Raw genomic sequence first — 7004 nt, 5'->3', positions numbered from 1 at the left:
ATCAGAAATGCTTTGATATATATTATGAAATGGTTTGCGTGAGTGATGATTTTTTCTCATTTTTCTCGCTTAGAGGGACCATTAAGAAACATGATCCCCGCTGCTACCGCTTAACACTATCACCGAAGATCCACTTGGTCGTCTTTAGAGAGTTTTGCTGGAGTGCGGGTCAATAGGTGGTCTGACCCTATAAGACGGCGTGTGGGTAGTCTTCGGCAACCCGGTGATGACTGAAAAATGTGAGTTTGTGGCGGTGGTCGGGACTTAGGTAGGTATTTTCAGACGCTTCCACCCCGCGCATTAACTATTTGCAAAGGCCGAAAAGATCAATCGTGTTATAATGAGTGTTATTCTAGGTTCATGACACAAACGAATGATCAAACTACCAGAAGGATCATAAAGCTACCTCTGCAAATGTCCCAAACTCCTACGAAACCCTTATCAAATGTGTGTTCTCGGGCTCCGAAATGTTTAAGAGTATGGCCTTTGAGCCTAGGTCCTCAAGGATACTGCGCCCGCCCCCTCAGCTATCGCCTCCCATAATCCACCTCCTTATTCCTACCCCTGTCATTATCTAATCTACTACCACCCACCTCTCTGTCTCTCCCTCCTTCCCTCTCCTTTTTTTCCCTCCATTCCTCACGATTACCCTCTCGTCCTCATTATCTCATTTTTCCTTTTCCCTTAACTTTCTTTCTCCATTCCTTCCTCTTCTTTGTCTTCCTAACTTCCTTTTTTGCTAATTCCTTCCCCTACCCACTCCCTCCCCCTAATGCAACCTAACCTATTATTTTCCGCCTACCATCTCAAATAAGGTTCTCCTCTCTTCCCTTCCCTTCTCCTTAATCCTTTCCTTCCTCTTACACTCTTCCCCCTTAATCCTTTTCTTCCTTTCCTTTCTATCTTTCTCTACCTTCCTTCTTTTCTTCTTTTCTCAGCTACCCCCCTCCCTCCCCTCCTGCCTCTAATCTAACTTAACCTTCTATTACCCATCCCCCTCTCCTCTGGTTCTCTTTCCTTCCCATTCCTTTTTTTTTCCCATTCCTCCCTTCTTTTCTCTTCCTTCTTTCATCCTTTTCTTCTTCCCTATCTTTCTTTCTTTCTCCATTCCTCCTTCCTGCCCTCTCTCTCCTTCTTTCCCGCCCTCTCTCTCCTTCTTCCTTCCCTTCATTCATTTCTTCATCCCTACCTCTCCTTTTCCCTCCCACTCCTACTTCCTTTCTTTTCTTTACTTTCTCCCTATATTTTCCCTCCCTCCCTTTCTTCCTTTCGTTTTTTTTTCTTCTACTTCTTCCCTCTCCTACTCCCTCCTTCCCTCCCCCTCCGCCCGCTAACCTAACCTAACCTTCAATCACCCACAAGCTCAACTTCCGGAATAAACACGTGAATGCTCAGTGCGACATCGAGACTCGAGTTAGAGCGCCGTCCACAAAGGGCGCCGCGAGTTTTGTTTTCTTTTTTTCCCGATGGTGATTTTTTTTCGGTCGCGAGCTTTTTTTTCTTAAGGTCGTGATTTGTTTTTCGGTCGCGATTTTTTTTCAGTCGTGAGTTTTTTTTTCCTATTCCTAAGTTTTTTTTCTTCGGTCGCAAGTTTTTTTTTTCTTTCCGGTCGCGAGTTTTTTTTTTCCGGTCGCGAGTTTTTTTTCCAGTCGCGAGTTTTTTCCTTCGGCCGCGAGTTTTTTTTTGACGGTTGCGAGTTTTTTTACAGGTCTCGGGGAATGCGTTCACTCCCTCATACCTTGGTTATTTTTTTCCCCCATCCGCTGAAGGTGTATCTTTCCCGGGCCGAGGCGAACTACAACGAGATATTCTGGTGGTGGATGGGTGGGTGGTGGTGGTAGTGGTGTGGTGGTGGTGGTGGTGGGTGGTGTTGGTGGTAGAGGTGGAGGTGGTGGTGGTGGTGTTGGGGTAAAGGCTGGCGTGTTTTCTTTTCCCTCAACCACCCTCCATTTTTTTTGTTTTCTTCCCTTACAATTCTCCTTTCAACCTCACCCCCCCCCCCCCATCACCTCTCTCTCTCTCTCTCTCTCTCTCTCTCTCTCTCTCTCTCTCTCTCTCTCTCTCTCTCTCTCTCTCTCTCTCTCTCTCTCTCTCTCTCTCTCTCTCTCTCTCTCTGTCCTTTCCCTCTAGTCCTCCTGTTGTCCCTTACCCTCCCCTCCCTACCTATTTGTTCCCGATAAATACTCCGCTTTCCTTCCCCCTTTCTTCCTCTCGTCCCCTCCCCTTCCTTATCCTTGTTACCTTTTCACATTAGTCCTTCCTACCCTTCGTTCTATCCCTCTTCATTCTTATTCCTTCCTCTTTGTTTCCTACCCCGTTTTCCTTCCCCTTTCTTCCTCTCGCCCCCCTTCCTTATCCTTGTTACCTTTTCTCATTACTCCTTCCCACCCTTCGTTCTATCCCTCTTCATTCTTTTTCCTCCTTCTTTCTTTCCTACCCCGCTTTCCTTCCCCCTTTCTTCCTCTCGTCCCCCCCACCCTCTCTCTCTCTCTCTTCTTTTTTATTAATGTTACCACCACTCATTTCCTCCCTTATTAAATTAAACACTTGCGTGAGTGTAATCTTAGACGTCCCGTCTAAGATTACACTCACACAAGGGACACGGCAGACCAAGTCGTTCCTTAGTGGAATAACGACAAGCCGCCCTCCGCCTGCTCTGCTCCGAAAGAATAGGGCTTGAGCAACACGACGAAGAGAACTACCGAAGCATTTCAGTAGGCCCCGAACACGTAAGTGCAGTTTCGTGCCGTATTATAACTGTATCTTCGTCTAAATACCGTCATGCGTTAATGGGAGCTGGTAAACTGTTATCATCATTTCGATGTCAAGTGACGTGCCTAGCAGCTCGTTTTTCTTCTTTCCCGGCCTATGGCGCCGGTAGGCTTTATAGTGTTTATAGTGGTGCCATCTTGCTTGGCTCGTGCCCCCCCGGAGCTCATCTTCAATCTTCTCTTTAGAGAGAGAATCTAGAGTCCTGGTTGATAGGTGGTCTTCAGGACACCATGTGGGTAGTCTTAGGCCACTCGGCGGTGACTGAAAAATCCCAGGTTGTGGCGGTGGGTGGGACGCTAACTAGCGTCCTTCTGGACGCGGCGCTGGCGTGCTAACCACTTAGCCACCGCCTCCCTTAATTCAGTGTTATAGTGCGTTATAGATGCGGGTGATCGAGTTGCATGCTTGTTATCCAGAAGGTGAATGTTCTTGTTGGCAGGGTTGACCACAGTATATCCTGCGTCAATTTTTTTTATAGTACCGACAACACTAATCCTTGCTTCCCTCACTACTGTTTTCCCTTTCGTTCCTACACTCTACTTCACAACCACCTTTCTTTTCCTTTCTCCTCCCTTCGGTTTCCATCGTTTTGCCCTTTCTTTTTCTTTCCCACCCCCCTCTCTTTCCCGTTTCATCTCGCTCCCTTTCCTTTCCTTCCTTTCCCTTCCCTCCATATCCTTCTCAACTCTCGTACTCTCTCTTTCCTTCCTTCCCTCTCGTTTTTTCATCATCTTCACCTCCTTTCCCTTCATCATTCTCCTCTCCAACTTTTCATTCCTTCCTTTCGCTCCCTCTTGTTTCCCCCTTTCCCTTCTCCATCCTCAATCCTCCCTCTCCTTCTCTCTAGTTCCTTCATTATTCTTCTCTCCTACCTTTCCCTCTTTCCTTTCGCTCCCTGTTTCTTCATTCTCCATCCACCTCATTCCCTCTCTCTTGGTCTCTTCCTCTCCTTTCTCCTCACTCTTCCTCCCCTTCTCGCCTCATTCTCTCTCCCTCCCTCTCCCTCTCCCTCCTTGTCTCCTCCCAGTCTTGCCATTCCTTCTTCTCAGCCCATTTCTCCTCATTCTTTCTCACAATTCTTGCATCTTCCTCTCTCTTTCTCTCACTCCCTCTCTTCTTCTCTCCTTCCCTCCTCCCTCTCCTCCCAATTCTTCCTCTCAACCTCACCTTTGCCAAACATTCATGAGGTAATTCAGGGCTGGCAACACCCTCCTCTGGCAATTTGCACTTTTTACCTTCATTACTGCAAGCTTTCGGGCCCCTCCCGCGGCTCCTTCCGCTCTATTATCCTTGAGACGCGCTGACGGAGGCGGCGACGATGGGTTGGCAATACTGTTAGTTGTTATTATTTTTTCGGTATTGTTATTAAGATTATCATTCTTAGTGTAGGCGACGAAGGGTTGGTAATACTGGGGGTTGTCCTTAGTGTTGTTTGTTACAATTAGTTTTTATTTTTCGTTCCGCCTATGGCCCCGGTAGGCTTTCTTGGTGGGGCCTGATGGTCGGCCCCAGCCTGTTATGGGACAGGCAAGTGTTTATAGTGCCGCCATCTTGCTGGCTCATGCTGCCTTCCGGAACTCATTTTTGATCCTCTTTTAGAGACAATCTAGAACCTGATTGATAGTTGGTCTTCAGGACAGCAAATGTGCATGGGTAATCTTAGGCCACTCGGCGATGACTGAAGATTATCATCTGGTGGTGGGCGGGGCTCGAACCCGGGTCCTCCAGGACGCCGCGCCCGAATGCTAACCACTCAACCATCGCCTCCCAGTTATTATTATTATTGTTATTATTATTATTAACATTATTATTGTTTCATATCGTTCTGCTTATTATTAATTTATCAGGACATTTTACCTTTTTTCTTTTTCTTTTTTCTTCTGCATATTCTCTTGATATTTTCATTGATCTTTGTTTTATTATTATTATTATTATTATTATTATTATTATTATTATTATTATCATCATCATCATCATCATCATCATCATCATCATCATCATCACTATATTTTCCCTCCCTCCCTTTCTTCCTTTCGTTTTTTTTCTCTGCTCTAGTCAGGTTACAGTGTCACGGTTTAGTCTTGTTTATTTCTTTATTCTATTTTTTTTACGTGCATTATCCTCTCTCTCTCTCTCTCTCTCTCTCTCTCTCTCTCTCTCTCTCTCTCTCTCTCTCTCTCTCTATCTATCTATCTATCTATATCTATCTATCTATCTATCTATCAATCAATCTATCTATCAGCTAAGTGAAGTAGACAACCCACGCATGCGCAACCCTTCTTACCTCCTACCCCCTTCCCCCTTTGTGCTGCCACCCTCAACTTTCCACAAACCTCTTTCCAAAACACCAAAGAAAACATCAAGTGCCTTAATACCATGCTTTTCTCGCCTCAATAAAAAAAAATAAAAAAAACTCACAAGAAAATATTAACGAGAAAAAGAAAGAAAGAAAAGAGAAGAGATAAGTCGAAAACAAGCTTGCTGCACTTTGAGTTGATAAATAAAAAAGAGGAAGGAAAAAAATCGTTAAAAAGGGGAAGAAAAGTTAATGAAAAGAACGTGCGGGAGAGGGCAATCGTTGACGTTGATTAAGGAGTGAAGGCGAGGCGACTATTTTTGGCGGCCGCGACTATTTTTATCGGGCCGTGCGTAAGCCCAACAAACTTCTAATGACGTTACTTTGTTGTCCCCTGATGGAGGAAGGGAAATTATTTGAGAAGTGAGGCAAAGAAGGCAGCGGAGAAGGAGGAGGAGGAGGAAAATTTAAAAAGGAAAAGATATAAAAAAAGGAAAAGATGGAAAAGAAGAAGAAAAAGGAGAAGAAGAAAAAGAAGAGGAGGAGGAGGAGGAGGAGGTGCAAGGGAAAGAGGTGGAGAGAAATAAGCAAAGAGGAAACGAATGCAAAATTAGAAGCGCTGTGTAGGAGGAGGGAGGAATAAGAGGAGAAGGAGGAGGAGGGAAATCCGTTTTGGAGTGGAAAAATGAAGTTGTAAAGAAAGAAGGAAACGCCGGGACGCAAAATGTGGCAGGAAGGACAAGTCTGAAGTGGAAGGAAAAGGCGAAGGCGAGTGAACAGGAAAAGGATCGAATGAAGGAAGGAAAGTATTCGTGAGGGATGAAACACTTGACTGGAGGCGACGCTGAACAAAAGTAAAAAGAAACGAAATGAGAAGACGTGAAAGATAAAGAAATTGAAGAGGAAGGCGAAGACGAGAAAACAGGAAAAGGAAGGAATGATAGAAGGAAGGAAGAAAAGTTCGTGAGGGATGAAACACTTGATTGGAGGAGATGCTGAACAAAAATTACAAGACGATGAAAAGAGAAGGCGTGAAACATGATGAAATTAAGAAAACGACAACAGGAAGAGAAAAACAAAAGGAGGAGGAGGAGGAGGAGGAGGAGAATCAGAAACGGGGATAGGAGGAGAGGAACACCAAACAACCTCGTCAGTGAAGATAACAAGGGCCAAATCATAAACACAATAATTGACCACAGAAGATAACGTGTACAAGTTAGCTGGGAGACAAAAGGTGAAGAAGATAAAAGAAACGCACAACTTAAGAATAACCTCAACAGTAGACAGGGAAAAAAAGTTAAAGGGGAAGGGAGGGGGAGGGAACAAGAGGCGAATGGACTGTCTACCAACCGTGAAGATTAAAGGACACATATATGACATTTCATCGGCCAAGAACACTCATTTGACAAGGCTTTCGTAGGAGTTGTGGGCATTTCCAGGAGTATTTCTATAACCCTGGTGATAGTGTGACTCTTCCTCTTTACCATGAACCTGTAGAAACACTCAATAGAACCCGATTGACCCCCTCTTTGACCTTTAGAAATATATATTGTGAGAAGCGAAAGTATCTTGTAATACCGCCCATATTATACAACAAATGGCTGAATAGAGAAGTCGGAGAAAAAGTTTGAGGGATAATTACTCGGGTTGAGCGGCGGCCCTTACCAGCTGTGAAGATAAAAAGAAGCCTCAAATTATGAAGACAGTGGACTGACATATAGACTGAGAATAAATGCCAAGAAGTGCTTTGGAGGTAGAGGCAGAAGGGAGGAGATCAGCTGGAAGACCAAGACCTGAAGACAGTGGATTGATAAGTAGACTGATATACATGTGCCAAGAAGAGCTGTGGAGGTAGAGGCAGAAGGGAGGAGATCAGCTGGAAGACCAAGACCTGAAAACAGTGGATTGATAAGTAGATTGATACAAGTTCCAAGAA

The 7004-nt window shown here is 44.8% G+C and overlaps 2 protein-coding genes across 5 annotated transcripts in view; one reads left to right on the top strand and one right to left on the bottom strand.

Moving 5' to 3' along the window:
* Nucleotides 1–7004, bottom strand: part of LOC126981291 (N-alpha-acetyltransferase 80-like) — a 98923-nt gene that overhangs the window by 33454 nt on the left and 58465 nt on the right. The gene's annotated exons all lie outside the window — the stretch shown is intronic.
* LOC126981292 (uncharacterized) overlaps nt 1–7004 on the top strand; it is a 42696-nt gene that overhangs the window by 21037 nt on the left and 14655 nt on the right. Inside the window, exon 1 of one of the 4 annotated variants that reach the window (XM_050832211.1) lies at nt 2627–2729. The exons of the other annotated variants lie outside the window; for them this stretch is intronic. The gene's annotated coding sequence lies outside the window, so the exon portion shown is untranslated. Of the gene's footprint in view, nt 1–2626; nt 2730–7004 lie in introns of those variants that run through there. 4 annotated transcript variants of the gene reach the window in all.

The sequence above is a fragment of the Eriocheir sinensis genome, chromosome 47, assembly GCF_024679095.1.
Source record: "Eriocheir sinensis breed Jianghai 21 chromosome 47, ASM2467909v1, whole genome shotgun sequence".
Lineage (NCBI taxonomy): Eukaryota > Metazoa > Arthropoda > Malacostraca > Decapoda > Varunidae > Eriocheir > Eriocheir sinensis.
This window is presented reverse-complemented; position numbering and strand designations above follow the sequence as displayed.